We start from the raw sequence: 15,803 nt of genomic DNA on the forward strand, positions 1-15,803 counted from the left end.
GCCTGACCTGAGTATTTCCAGCATTTTCTGTTTTTCTTTCAGATTTCCATCATCCGCAGTATTGTGCTTTTGTTCCCTTGATACTCTTACTCAACAAACATCCATCGATCTCAGTCTTGAAAGTTTCAGTTGACCCAGCATCCACAGATTGAGTCAGGCACGTGGCTGCGTGCTCCCTCAAGCACTTGTTCAATCCCATTCGCCCCAGATCTACTGGGCAGTCAGCGTCAGAGCCAAACCAAAAAAAAACTAGCCTAATGCATTGAAAGTTGAGAAACCAATGATGTCATTCAGGAGAGCAAGACAGCAAAGCTATACGGTAATGAGATACCTGCTGCCTGCACATGAGGAGCGGGAAGTCATTCTTGGGATGTGGGCATCACTGGTAAGGCTGGCATTTATTGCCCACCTCAGTTGCCCTGAACTGAGTGGCTTGCTAGACCACGCCAGAGGGCAGTCAAAAGTCAACCACGTTGGTGTGGGACTGGAGTCACATATAGGCCAGACCGGGTAAGGATGGGAGGTTTCCTTCAATAAAGGACAACAATGAACCTGTTGGGTTTTTATGACAATCATGGTTCATGGTTACTTTTACTAATACCAGCTTTTTAATTTCCAGGTTTTTAAAAAACTAAATTCTCAAACTGGCATGGTAAGATTTGAACTCTCTGGATTATTAGTCTAGTGCCTCAAAAGTTTATTAGTCTAGTGCCTCAAAAGTTCTGTCTTTCAGATGCGATGTTAAACCTCTCTCCTATTCTCAGGTGGGTGTAAATTATCCCCTGGCACTATTTGACGAAGAGCAGGGAGCTCTTCCAGTGTCACAGGAACATAGGGATATCAGCAGGATATTCAGCCCCTCGAGCCTGTTCTGCCATTCAATGAGATCATGATGGATCTGTATCATAAATCCATCCATCCACCCACCTTGGCTCCATATCCTTTTAGAACCTTGTCTCGTAAAAATCTAGCGATCTCCGATTTAAAATTATTAGTTCAGCTCGCATCTACTGCTTTTTGTGGGAGAGAGTGAAAGAGATAATTACTAGTCCTAACCCCTTTAGGGCTACCCCGGATCAGGTGTATTTCTCAGACATTCACTTTCAACTAAAGTTTATGGTATCCGAATCCTAAAGACACTTAATTGGGTCTAAAGGTCTGGGTTATCTCTCCCTAAAGGAAAGAAACAACCCGAGAATGTTACCATCCTCTAGATAGTGCTTTTAATATGTTTAGTTAGACTGTAATGTCCCAGATATTATGAGGGTCCGGAAAACCCCCTCAGAATTCTGCAACTCTTCACCAAAGAGTGTGCAGAGATTGAGTTCACGAGTTTTTGATACAGAAGACTTATGTGAGGCAATTCTAAAGATATATAGAGATTTATTAAAAGAACCGACGTGCAATTTACAGTTGGTGAATCAGTCAATCGCAACATTAACAGTTCTAAAAAGAGAAAAAAATACTATCTTATTAACAGAGAATCTTACTTTTAAATCTTAACTTCGCTATAGTATTACAGTTCTTAAAGTTTTTCTATACAAGATATCCATCAATATCAAATACCTTTGATCCCCGATGTACAAAGAGTGGTAGACTACAGAGCCGCCTCTGTAGCCGAGAATCGCTTTGCCCGTTTGAAACTTCAATATTTATACCCTTTTCCAGTGGTATTTCCTTTAAAGTCTCTGCTGATGCAAGTCAATTATCCCTATTCAGGAAGGCAGATTATTATCTGAATGGCAATAGATTGGGAGAAGGGGAAGTGCAACGAGACCTGGGCGTCCTTGTGCACCAGTCGCTGAAGGTAAGCATGCAGGTGCAGCAGGCGGTTAAGAAGGCAAATGGTATGTTGGCCTTCGTAGCGAGAGGGTTTGAGTACAGGAACAAGGATGTCTTGCTGCAGTTGTACAGGGCCTTGGTGAGACCACATCTTGAGTATTGTGTGCAGTTTTGGTCGCCTTATCTGAGGAAGGATGTTCTTGACATGGAAGGAGTGCAGCGAAGATTCACCAGGCTGATACCTGGGATGGCAGGAATGACATATGAGGAGAGATTGGGTCGATTGGGCTTATACTCGCTGGAGTTTAGAAGAATGAGAGGGGATCTCATTGAAACTTATAAAATTCTAACAGGACTAGATGCAGGAAGGATGTTCCCGATGGTCGGGGAGTCCAGACCCAGGGGTCACAGTCTAAGGATAAGGGGTAAGCCATTTAGGACAGAGATGAGGAGGAATTTCTTCACCCAGAGAATGGTGAACCTGTGGAATTCTCTACCACAGAAGGCAGTAGAGGCCAATTCATTATATATATATTCAAGAAGGAGTTAGATATATTTCTTAAGGCTAAAGGGATCAAGGGATATGGGGAGAAGGCAGGAACAGGGTACTGAATTTGGATGATCAGCCATGATCTCATTGAATGGCGGAGCAGGCTCGAAGGGCCGAATGGCCTACTCCTGCTCCTATCTTCTATGTTTCTATTCATCCTTTTGCTGACCTCTGCAATTCTTACTGCTACATCAGCCAGAATCTTGTCTCATCCCCAGGTGTTCTAGGGTCAGCATATAGAAACGGTGTGAAAGGCAGGTGTTCCTTATTTTATGTCATCTTTACGAGGGCAGATGTTCCTTATCTTATGTGCCATCTTTACGAAGTTTAAATTGGAACACCTTATCCAGGGTGAACCATTGTTTTGTTCCCAAAAGGTCAGCCTGTCGGAGCCATGCACCTTCTGTTTCAATAAGGTTATTTATTCAGGGTCAATAACTGCCTTATCTCAATGGCCAGAATTCTTTCACAGCTGTTTCATCGTTCGGTTTCTAAATTTCCAAACCCAGCTTGTCCTGTTTTAATAAGACCAGAATTCTTTCATAAGATGGTGTCTTTTTCTGAATCGGTTATCGGGCTTATTCCTTCACAAGAGTTCCACACTTCTACCACCCTTTGTTTCCTAACTTCTCTCCTGAATGGCCTGGTTCTGATTTTAAGGTTATGTCCCCTTGTCCTAGACTCCCCCACCAGTGGAAAAGGTTTCTCTCTATCTATCCTATCTATTCCTTTCAAAATCCTAAATACCTCAACCAAACCACCCCCTAATCTTTTATATTCCAGGAAATACAAGCCTAGTTTATGTAATCTCTCCTCATAATCTAACCCTTGCAGCCCTGGTAACATTCTGGTGAATCTACGCTGCGCTCCTTCCAAGGCCAACATATCCTTTCTAAGGTGCGGTGCCCAGAACTGTAAACAGTACTCCAGATGTGGTCTAACTAGAGCTTTGTATAGCTGTAGCAAAACTTCCTGCCCTTTATATTCTAGTCCTCCGGCTATAAAGGCTAACATTCCATTAGCCTTTTTAAAAATTCATTCCTGGGATGAGGGCATCGCTGGCAAGGCCAGCATTTATTGTCCATCCCTAGTTGCCCTTGAGAAGGTGGTGGTGAGCCGCTTTCTTGAACCACTGCAGTCCGTGTGGTGTAGGTACTCCCACAGTGCTGTTAGGGAGGGAGTTCCAGGATTTTGACCCAGCGATGATGAAGGAACGGCGATATACTTCCAAATCAGGATGATGTGTGACTTGGAGGAAATCTTGGAGGTGGTGGTGCCTGCTGCCCTTTTCCTTCTAGGTGGAAGAGGTCGTGGGTTTGGGAGGTGCTGCCGAAGAAGCCTTGGCGAGTTGCTGCAGTGCATCTTGTAGATGGTACACACTGCAGCCATGGTATGCCGGTGGTGGAGGGAGTGAATGTTTAAGGTGGTGGATGGGGTGCCAGTGAAGTAGGCCGCTTTGTCTTGGATGGTGTCGAGCTTCTTGAGTGTTGTTGGAGCTGCACTCATGCAAGCAAGTGGAGAGTATTCCATCACACTCCTGACTTGTGCCTTGTAGATGGTGGAAAGGTTGTGGGGAGTCAGGAGATGAGACACTCGCTGCAGAATACCTAGCCTCTGACCTGCTCTTGTTGCCACGATATGTGGCTGGTCTAGTTAAGTTTCTGGTCAATGGTGACACCCAGGATATTGACGGTGGAGGATTCAGCGATGGTAATGCCATTGAATGTCAAGGGGCGGTTTTTAGACTCGCTTCTTGGAGATAGTCATTGCCTGACACTTCTGTGGCATGAATGTTACCTGCAACTTATTAGCCCAAGCCTGAATGTCGTCCAGGCCTTGCTGCATGTGGGTACGGACTGCTTCATTATCTGAGGAGTTGCGAATGGCACTGGACACTGTCATCATCAGCGAACATCCCCACTTCTGATCTTATGATGGAGGGAAGGTCATTGATAAAGCAGTTGAAGATGGTTGGGCCTAGGACACTGCCCTGAGAAACTCCTGCAGCGATGTCCTAGAGCTGTGATAATTGACCTGCAACCACCACAACCATCTTCCTTTGTGCTAGGTATGACTCCAGCCAGTGGACAGTTTCCCCCCTCCCCCCATTCCCCTTGACTTCAGTTTTACTAGGGCTCCTTGATGCCACACTCGGTCAAATGCTGCCTTGATGTTAAGGGCAGTCACTCTCACCTCACCTCTGGAATTCAGCTCTTTTGTCCACATTTGGACCAAGGCTGTAATGAGGTCTGGAGCCGAGTGGTGCTGGCGGAACCCAAACTGGGCATCAGTGAGCAGGTTTTTGGTGAGTAAGTGCTGCTTGATAGCACCGTCGGCGACACCTTCCATCACTTTGCTAATGATTGAGAGTAGACTGATAATTGGCTGGATTGGATTTGTCCTTTTTGTGGACAGCAGATACCTGGGCAGTTTTCCACATTGTTGGATAGATGCCACTGTTGTAGTTGTACTGGAACAGCTTGGCTAGAGGCGCGGCTAATTCTGGAGCACAAGTCTTCAGCACGACAGCTGGGATGTTGTCGAGTCCCATAGCCTTTGCTGTATCCAGTGTGCTCAGCCGTTTCTTGATATCACGTGGAGTGAATCGAATTGGCTGAAGACTGGCTTCTGTGGTGGTGGGGACCTCAGGATGAGGCCGATATGGTGCATCCACTTGGCACTTCTGGCTGAAGATGGTTGCAAACGCTTCAGCCTTGTCTTTTGCACTCACAAAAGACAAAGCTTTTGATTATTTTTTGTACCTGACAACTACATTTTAGTGATATGTGTACATGGACCCTTAAATCTCTTTGGAACCACCACTGTTCCTAGCTTTTCACCATTTAGGCAAACATTTGTCTCATAGCCAACACCACCAGACTATCTAGATATTCATTTATTTGCTGTTTGTGAGATCTCAGTGTGCACAAATGGCTGCTACAATTGCCTACATGACAACAGTGACTGAACTTCAAAAGTATTTCATTAAAAGAAAGAAAAGCTTCATTAGCTGTGAAGTGCTTTGGGACAGCCTGAGGACATAAAAGATGTTAGTAAATGTACTATAGAAACAAGCTTGGATCTGTTGTCTCTGTGCTAGACACAGAGGGGGCTAAATGGGTAAGTCCCAAAAACGGGCACAGATGTGCGATCTGCCCGCTCCTGTTGAAATTAATGCAGACCACAAGTGAAATTCATGCTGCCTGCTCATTAACATGATTGAAGTGCTGAGCCCAGTGCTAAATGTGCTGCTGGTTGGCTCAGCGCTCATCAGAGGGCCCAATATCGTGGGAAGTCTGCCCTGTATTTAAAGGTTGCCTGCACTTCTTAAAGGGGAGGTGCTTTGTGAAAGAAGTAGCTCATTGTGACTGGAGCTTATCAAAGGGAAAGTTAGCAATGTCACAACAGGGCAGAGAAAGGGCAACTTGGTTCTCGGACACAGCACTGGGGACCTTGGTGCAGGCGATTATAGGAGGAGACAGGTCCTCTACCTGCAGGGGACCAGGAGACCTTCCAGACACACTACGGAGGCAGTGGCAGGAGATCGCTGAAACAGTCAGTGCCACCAATCTTTTCCCCAGGACCTGGATCCAGTGTCGGAAGAAGTTTAATGACCTCACACAAGTGGTCAAGGTGAGTGAATGCATTTACAAATGCCATATCCCACCAACTGCAACACTAGCCTCACACACTGCTCAATGCACCACACCCCCATCACTCACCTACCAACAATTTCTATCAATCACGACTCAATTCTCACAATCATAGCTTCACCTCACCCTCACACACTTACCACTGTTGCAAGCCTCACACCCACATCTCACACCTTGCACACAATGCCAGATATTCAACCACGACAGGCACATCGCCCAAACAAATTGCACCACACTCACTGACACACTTCCCTCTCTCTTGCAGGCCAACATGGCGCATAACCGGCGTGAGCAGGAGCTAACAGGCAGGAGCAAGCACAGCTGCAGAACCTGACCAAGCTGGAGGAGACGGTTCTAGATATAATTGGAGGGGCCATCACTGAGGCCGTGGCGATGGGCGAGGCTGAAAGCATTGATGATAATGGTATGCTCATACCAAATCCTTCTCACATCCCAATTCCCCCTCATCCCACAATTTCATCTCACTTACAAGCTGCTGATGGTGTAAGCATGCACATCTTGCTTTGCCCCCTCACCTCACCACAACCCGACCCTTGTGCCTTTCTCCTTTCAGATACCCAAGAACTGCCACCAGCCCAGCCTGTACAGGAAGAAGTAGAGGAGGAAAATGACAGAGAAGAGACACCGTCACTCGATCTGACACTCGCAGGCCCCAGCTCAGAAAATGGCACTGCACAAACTTTAAAGGGTAGTATAGAGGCAGGATCTGCACATGGTGCGTCACCGGGCATGAGTGGGCTGCAGCCAGCACAGCAGTAAAGGGTAGGGCAGGTGCCAGCTCCCCCGAGATGAGTTCTGCTGCAGAGAACTCGGATGAGAACTTCGATGGGATGGCCTTCAGAAGAAGGATGATGGGCATGCACACAGAAATGCTTGGTGCAGTGCCAGGGAGCATGGATGAGTACTGCTCCAACATTGCACAGGGCTTTGTGTGGTGCTTGGAGCCCATGATTTCCAGGATGGAAGTGATGGGCAACGCCATTAGCTCACTTGTGGACCCAACCATGATGCTGGGTGTGTTGGGCGATATTGCAGTTTCCATTTCAGCACAAGTGGAAGCTGCCCAACATCTGAGTGCTGCAGTGGTAGCTCAGACTTCTGTCATGCAGGCTCAGCTTGCTGCCACGCAAGCTCGTGGCTGCCATAGGGGCTGGGTTTACGAGTATGGAAAGGGGCTTGCAGGGTGCCACAGCAGCCTAGCAATCTGTCCTCCAACAGATGGCTAGGAATGCTGAGGAGCCACCCCAGGGGTGTGGCAATGCTCCGTGGAGCTCCAACCTGCTGTCCTCTTTCAAGAGGATAGCATTCGTACTTCCACCACTGCTACTCCGCCAGTGCCATTGCAGTTGCCTGTCAGCCAGCCAGCCCAGACTGCTGCCGCCCATGCCAAGATGGTGCAGTCTACAGTCAGGCCTTCTAGGCCCAGAGCTGCTCGACATCATCCTACAGTGTCCCCCACAGAAAGTCAGCAGCCTTCCCCCAGCTGTGCTGCAGCCATTGGGGTAGCATTTCGTAGGATCACTAGAATAGACAAAGGCACACGAAAGACATACACTAAGGGAATACACAAGGGTAATTAGTTGACTTAGTAATGTAATATTGGAATTGACCCTTTAGTGTTAGGGGGGATTAAATACGTGGGGTTATGGGGTTACAGGGATAGGGCTTGGGTGGGATGGCTGTCGGTGTAGGGACCGGGTGCTAGGGTTTGGATGATCAGCCATGATCTCGTTGAATGGCGGGGCAGGCTTGAAGGGCCGAATGGCCTACTCCTGCTCCTATCTTCTATGTTTCTAATCATTTATAAATTATGTTTGTAATGTTTGCTTTGTGGTAGCTTTCATTTCAACATTGTGGCCAAGAGGATGCTGTGATGTTCCATGAGAGAGGGATGGTAAGGTGAAAGAAAGAAAGGTGGGGAAATGTTCAGCAACGGGGATCTGGGGTTTCATTCAGGGGAAGTGGAGTCTGATGATGTGCTATCGGACAGCCCATCCGGAATGGAGATTTGCAGGCTGCCTCCTCCCTTCCTCCTCCTCTTCCTCCTCCTTCTCCTCTTCCTCCTCCTCTTCCTCCTCCTGAGGTGATCGCAGAACCCGTGGTGGCAAGGGCTGTGCCTTCATGATGGCCAAGTTGAGGAAGATGCAGCAAACCACAACGAATTTGAATATCCACTCCGGTGAGTACTGGAAAGTTCCTCCCGAGCGATCAAGGCAGCGGAACCGCTGGTCTGCTCAATGACATTCCTCGTGGCAGCATGGCTGTCATTATATGATTGCTGGTCACGAGTGGTGGGGTTGCGGAGGGAAGTCATCAGCCATGTGTAAAGCAGATAGCTCTTGTCGCCGAGCAGCCACCCTCGAGTTTGACGTGATGGCTGGAGGATTGCAGGCACACCGGACTGGCGCAGGGTGAATGCATCATGATTGCTGCCAGGATACCGGGCATTCACCATCATGATGTGCTGGGTGCGGTCGCACATCAACTGTACATTAAGTGAGTGGTAGCCTTTGCTGTTACATCTCAGTATTGTTATGCGGGGCCTGCAAAGCCATGTGTGTGCAGTCGATGGCGCCCTGCACCATCGGAAAGCCCAATATCCTTTATAGAGAGAAGACAATGAAGTCCCTTCTCCTACTGTAGAGAGCCTCTGTGACCTCCCGGACGCAGTGATGGACGGCGAACTGCGAGATGTTTGCTATGTCACCTGTTCCCGCCTGGAAGGATCTGCTGGTGAAAAAATGCAGGGCCACGGTCACCTTGATGGCCACTGGCAGAGCCATCGTCGCCCTGCTCTGAGGCTGCAGGTCTGGTTCCAAGAGGTGGCAGAGTTCTGTGACCACCTTCTTGGTGAAGCGGAGCTGCTGAACACACTGCTCCTGGTTTAGGTGCAAGTAGGAGAAGTGCTCCTAGGTGGGTAGGCCTCCTGCTGAGACCCCTCCTCCTCCCTTCTCCTCCCTCTGTGAGCAACTTGCCTTCTTTGCTGCCTCTGCTCCATCCCCCTGTCGCGCTGCAGCACTAGGGGGACTGCAAGTAGAGGCCCCATGACTGGAAGCAAGGGATGTATTCGGAGGCCTTCCAGCAGCAGCCATGCCTTCCCAATGTCCAGCAGCACTCCCTGCACATTTTAACCACTTTTGAAATCTCTTCCAGCAACATAGTACTCTTACAAACTCTGCAAGAGCCAGTACAAAAGCAATATTCAACTTACCTGCAAGTTGGATGTATCCCTTTAAATTGCGCAGGTGGGGGGTCCCTCGTGTAGCTGAATGCACCTTCAGCTGTGCGTGTTTAGGCGAGGGCGTTGTTTGGAGCGGTGACATCCAAAATGGCAGGTCATGCGTCAAATCAGCGTAACATGCTGACTGACATCACAATCTGCCTACTCTGTATACTGCTGGCGCACACACGTCCCGCCCGAACTATCGCTCTCACCAAGATGGCGACCAGTGTGGGCTGCACAGAAGTGGGCGGAAGTGAGGCGGCCGCCATTTTGTTTCCAAACCTGCCTTAACTATCGGCGCTAAGGTGCCGAATTTCTTGACCAGAGCCTTTGCTTATAGATTTATTTGAGGACATTTTACTCACAGACAATGCACACAACGCTGTGAAGGCTGCGGGAGGCCTCGCGTTTCAGTTGCTGAGCTCATCAGCAGGGTGGCCAACCCTCGATCTTCCTAACTTCAAGTTACAATAGTCTCACTTTATCCCTCATCTGGAAGGCCATTCACATCATACCTCTTCCATGACCTTTACCCTTGGCTTACATTAGGTACTATTGGCTCAACATTTCAAGGACTTGCAGCCTCGAGGTACCAGGAGCGAAAGGCCCACATTGGGCCTCAGGACATGACACAAGCTATCTCATCTCCTTACATTTACAGGAAAGGTAAACATATAATTGTCAAACAGATAACTATCTATTCAGAAAGTCAGAACTACATAAGGAATCAGAATCTCTCTTATCTGGTGACTGTTGATGCCAGACTTGCAAGGGCCCTTGGAGATTTGGACTGACTTGTTGACATTCCCCACATGTTTCAGAAAATTCTGCAAAAACTGTCTTTAATGGAGTCCTCAACAAGAACTGGAATCCAGAAACATCTTCACACAGCAAAGGTTCTCTAACAAAAGGCACCACATAAATACAAGGGGCTCAATTTTAACTTGGCCGTCAGGCGGGCTTTGAGGCGTGTGGGGTGTTAAAATCGCAAAACCTGGGGGTTGGGACCCCCCCACCGCCTGGTTCCCAACACCTAGCCATTTTAACCCAGGTGTGTCTGATGGTCCCGAATCAGTCCCGCCTGCAAGGGCCCTTAAACAGCACTCATTGGCCTTTATAATCCCATTTTAACAGGCCCTTGTCTGTTTAACCCTTTTCCCACATAAAACACGCCTGGTGGGGATCACGCCTGTGAAACCTGGCATGAGCACTATTGGCTTGCTGACTATCAGCTGCAGGTCAACCATTAAAGAGGATATTTGGTCAGTCATCATTTGCAGGTGGCAGGACTTTTTGTCTCAGGCCTGGGGCAACTTTTACCAGGCTTAACCACACCTGTGGAAGGTTGGAGCCTCACACACTTCTCCAGTGTGACCTCCTGCGAAACTCCTCTTGCCACCCTCACTCAGCACTTCCTCAACTGAGGCATCTACCAGAAGCATGGGAGGCCTTCTTTTCCTTCCCTTCTAGGCATTAGAGGACCTCCAGCTCCATTCGCGAAATGACACACGCCACAACTGCAGAAGTTGCCATCAGAATTTTTATGCAAAACAAACAACTGATGGCATTTTTACAAAATACACAACATTTCACCCAAGTGACTACCCTTGTAACTGTGCTTTATTTTCCTCTTACGCGTGCTCCTACATAGTGGCTCCCCTGTGGCTTCAGCAGATGTGGAGGCCCCTTGCTTACTTTCCTACTGCTCCTGTCTCAACACCTTTGGCGGGCGTCCTCTGGGCTGGCAAGCCTGTGAGGGCTTGTCAGCAGTCTGCTGCTCCTGCGGCTGTGCAGGAGTTGAGACGTCTATCTCAGTTGGGTGTGGACTCCGGTGGGGCTCTGACCGAGGGCTCTGCAGTGGCATGGAAGTGTGAGCGCTTGGAGAGGAGCCTCCACTTCCTTGAGGTCTGCCACCAGCCTCCCTCTCATGGGTCAGGTCCCCCTCAGCGCCTGCAAGTGGCTTGAGAGCACCTTGCTGCACATCGGGGGGGCCATGGGGACCCGTATCTGCAATGGCAGTCCTACTCAGAAGGACTTCCATGACGGTCTGGTTTCTCTGTTCAATAGGTGCCCATCGCTCCTCAAGAGATGTCATTCTATTCTGAACACTCACCATGTTTTCCATACCCTGGCGACTAACCTCCTCCATGGCCATAGCCCTCCGCTCTACCGTAGCCCTCCTCTCCTCTACTGTAGCCATCCTCTCCTCTACGGTGGCTAGCCTTACCATGGAGGCAGCAATCATTTCCACGTAGGTAGCCATCCTTTCCGTGTTGATGCGTTCATGCGCCACTGACTCCACTGCTCATGTTCGCTATGGACTCCTCCATTCACTCCACACTCACAGCAACCCTAGACACAAAACCTGCTAGAGACTCCTGCATGGAGTTCCATCACCTCTGATCTTACGGATGGACCCAGAGGCAGAGGGTCGACATGCAGCTGAGCCGAGCTGGCAGAGTCCTGCGCCCTCCGACGAGGACTCTCCACTGCTGTCCCTGTCTCCACAATCTGCTGATGCTCACTTGTGAGCCGTGATACACCAGGTGACAACTCTATGTCCCGAAGATCTCACTGAGGTGTGAGTGACTGCGCTCGTGCTGGGTGCACTTATTTCTGCTGACGCTGCGCCCTCAGAGGTTGCAGATTCCTCTGAGGAGTCTGGCATCTCAGGCTCTTCCTCCTGCACACTGGGGATGGGGGCTCTCGATGGTCCTGTGGGGGAGTCAAGGAAAAAGTTAGAGATCTAATGCCAAGGTTACATGCACATTGCATTTTGCAGATGATCATAAGTTCATATGATGTAGCTTCAGAATCATTATCAGCGACTCATGCAATGCCAATGAGAGAGATGGAAAACTATTCTGTCACCAGCTTGCGGGGATGCACCTGTCTGTCCTTCCCCCAACTTCCGCATCTCTGTCAGCCCCGACAATCTCCTGGACGGCTTCCTCCCAGGGGGTGAGCTGGGCTAATGAGGGCGGCCCTCCTCCTGTCCTGGCATGCTCTCTCCTGTTGTGAGCTCTCTCTTCCTGCAATGAGGGAGACAAGTGGAGGTTGAGTGAGAATGAAGGGGTGAGTGCAGAGATTGCATAGCATAGATACTTGGAGACAAAGATGGAGTGAGGTTGCAAGACCAAGGGCCCCCTGTGTGTTGTCAGTTGTGTTCAAAGCATCAGAGTGAGAGGGGATGTGAGGGCTGCATGGTGGAATAGTTATGTGAATGTGAGCATAGAGAGAGAGGGAATGGGTAAGGGTGCATGGATGTGAGTGTCAAGTGGGATGTGGAGGAAGAGATTGCTAAAGCTGAGTGCTGGTGTGGAAAGGTGATGGGGATCAGATTGAGGATGATGGAAACTTCATACAGTGCTTACTTTTCCAGTGCGATGAAGGTCATGGAATCTTTTCCTGCACTGCATCCAGGTGCGCCGTGTGAGCCCCAAGGAGTTGACTTCACCAGCCACCTGTAGCCACACGGCCTTGGTCTGACTGGGAGGCCTCTTTCTCCCTGAAGAAGGGAACAGGACCTCCCTGTGGGCCCTAGCACCATCCAGCAATGCCTGGAGTGAAGCCTCATCAAATTTGGGGGCAGCTCTTGCCCTCCCGCTGGCCGTTGCTCCTGCAGGCTCCTGTGCCATCCTAATGGTGAAGTTTGGAAGCCTGCAGAAGAAGCAAGGCTTGCTGTGGACCTTAAAAGCAGCAGCAATGATGATGTCATATTCTGCGACTTTCTGACTGGAAATACTCAATTGCCAAGGCTTCCCACACGTTGGAAATCAATTGGCCAATTGAGTTAAAATTGCATCAATCTCACAGACCCATTTAGATTCGTGTGGGAAACACTAAATTCGGGGAACCCGCCAATTCCCTGCACCTCAGTTAAAATCGACCCCAAGTTCTTTCTTTCTTTCAACATGGTGATGCATCAGGAATGCAGCATGAAAAACACCAGCCTCATCCCCTTACATCTTGTACTCCCAACCACCATGTCTAGAAAACTTTAGTTGCAAGTTGGTGGCTGCCAAAGGAAAGGCTAATTGTGTGGAATGAGGCAGCACAGTAAAGGGCTGGTATTGATGAAAGTGGAGGAAATGCAGAGGACAAAATCACAGAAGTGCATGGGGCCACTTACCGGGACAATATGGGTTCCTTAAAGGGACAGTTCAGACATCAGACCAAATGCCTTTTGGATTAATGCCGGTGTACCCCAAGTCTTCCTGGGTGCACATGTATTTCTGCAACGATATACCCTTGGTAGGTGTCTGTGATCTCGATTGAAGGTTGATCCCCTCCTCCTCCTCCTCTTTGTGTCAAGCAGCATGCAGTAGATCTTGGAGACCCTGGCAGGGCTGGTGCTGTCCCTAGTCTGTCAAGGCATTTGAAACATTGCTTCAAGGTGCAGTGTTCCAGATAGATGCATGAGCCTAGTTCTATTTGCAATCTGGGAGGTGGAATATAGTCACACTCTTTGGCCTCGATTTTAACTCAGCTGCGGGCTATTGGCGTGTTCCCCGAATTTCGTGTTTCCTACACGAATCTAAATGGATGTGGGCGATTGATGCAATTTTAACTCAATTGGCCAATTGATTTCCAACGTGTGGGAAGCCTTTGCAAATGGGATTCTCATGACTGAAAGTCCCCTCCGATGACATCATTGCTGCTGCATTTAAGGTCCACAGCAAGCCTTGCTTCTTCTAGTGACTGCCAAGCTTTCTCCATTTGATGGCACAGGAACCTGCAGGAACAATGGCCAGCGGGAGGCCAAGAGCAGCTCCTAAGTTTGACGAGGCAGCACTACAGGCATTGGTGGATGGGGCTAGGGCCCACAGGGAGGTCCTGTTCCCTTCCTCAGGGAGGAAGAGGCCTCCCAGTCAGACCAAGGCTGTGTGGATACAGGTGGCTGGGGAGGTCAACTCCTTGGGGGTCACACGGCGCACCTGGATGCAGTGCAGGAAAAGATTCCATGACCTTCAATGCACTGGAAAAGTAAGTATGAAGTTCCCATCACCCTCAATCTGATCCCCATCGCCTTTCCTCACCAGCACTCAGCTTTAGCAATCTCTTCCTCCACATCCCACTTGACACTCGCATCCATGCACCCTTACCCATTCCCTCTCTCTCTATGCTCACAATCACATAACTATTCCACCATGCAGCCCTCACACTCCCCACCACTCTGATGCATTGAACACAACTGTCAACACACAGGGAGGGCCCTTGGTCTTGCAACCTCACTTCATCTTTGTCTCCTTCTAAGTATCTATGCTATGCAATCTCTACACTCACTCCTTCATTCTCACTCAACCTCCAATTGTCTCCCTCATTGCAGGAAAAGAGAGCTCACAACAAAAGGGAAAGAACCAGGACAGGAGGAGGCCCACCATCATTAGCCCAGGTCACCCCCTGGGAGGAAGCCGTCCTGGAAATTGTCGGGGATGAAAAAGATGCGCACGTTGGGGACGGACAGAAGGGTGCATCACAGCAAGCTGGTGAGAGAATAGTTTTCCATCTCATTGACATTGCATGAGTCGCTTCTAATGATTTTGAAGCTATAACAGATGGACTTATGATCAACTGCAATATGCAATGTGCGTGTCACCTTGACCTCACATCTCTAACTCTTTCCTTTACTCCTGCACAGGACCATCGAGAGCCCCTGTCCCCACTGTCCAGGAGGAAGAGCCTGAGCTTCCAGACTCCTCAGAGGAAGCTGCAACCTCTGAGGGCGCAGCATCAGCAGAAATAAGCGCACCCAGCACCAGCGCAGACACTCACACCTCAGTGGGACCTTCGGGACATAGAGTAGTGTTGTCACCTGGTGTATCGCAGCTCACAAGTGAGCATCAGCAGATTGTGGAGAGTCCTCGTTGGAGGGCGCAGGCCTCTGTCAGCTCGGCTCAGCTGCATGTCGACCCTCTGCCTTTGGGTCCAGCCATAAGATCAGAGGTGATGGAACTCCATGCACAGATGCAGGAGCCTCTGGCAGGTTTTGTCTCTAGGGTCGCTGCAAGTGTGGAGCGAATGGAGGAGTCCATAGCGAACATGAGCAGAGCCTTTGTAGAGTCATTGGCGCATGAACACATCAACACGGAAAGGATGGCTACCTACATGGAAATAATTGCTGCCTCTGTGGTAAGGCTGGCTACGGTAGAGGAGAGGAGGGCTACGGCCGTGGAGTAGGTTAGTCGCCGGGGTATGGAAAACATGGTGAGTGTTCAGAATAGAATGACATCTCTTGAGGAGCGATGAGCATCTATTGAACATAGAAACCAGATCTTCATGGAAGTCCTTCTGAGTAGGACTGCCATTGCAGATACAGGTCCCCATGGCCCCCCTGATGTGCCGCAAGGCACTGTCCAGCCACTTGCAGGCGCGGAGGGGGAGCTGACCCATGGGAGGGAGGTTGGTGGCAGACCTCAAGGAAGTGGGGGTTCCTCTCCAGGCGCTCACACTTCCATGCCACTGCAGAGCCCCACTGGAGTCCACACCCAAGTGAGATAGTCGTCTCAACCCCTGCACAGCCGCAGGAGCAGCAGACTGTTGACGAGTCCTCACAGGCTCGCCACCCCAGAGG

This window comes from Somniosus microcephalus, chromosome 14, assembly GCF_052327205.1.
Source record: "Somniosus microcephalus isolate GS21.2 chromosome 14, FLI_Smic_1.0, whole genome shotgun sequence".
Taxonomy (NCBI): Eukaryota; Metazoa; Chordata; class Chondrichthyes; order Squaliformes; family Somniosidae; genus Somniosus; species Somniosus microcephalus.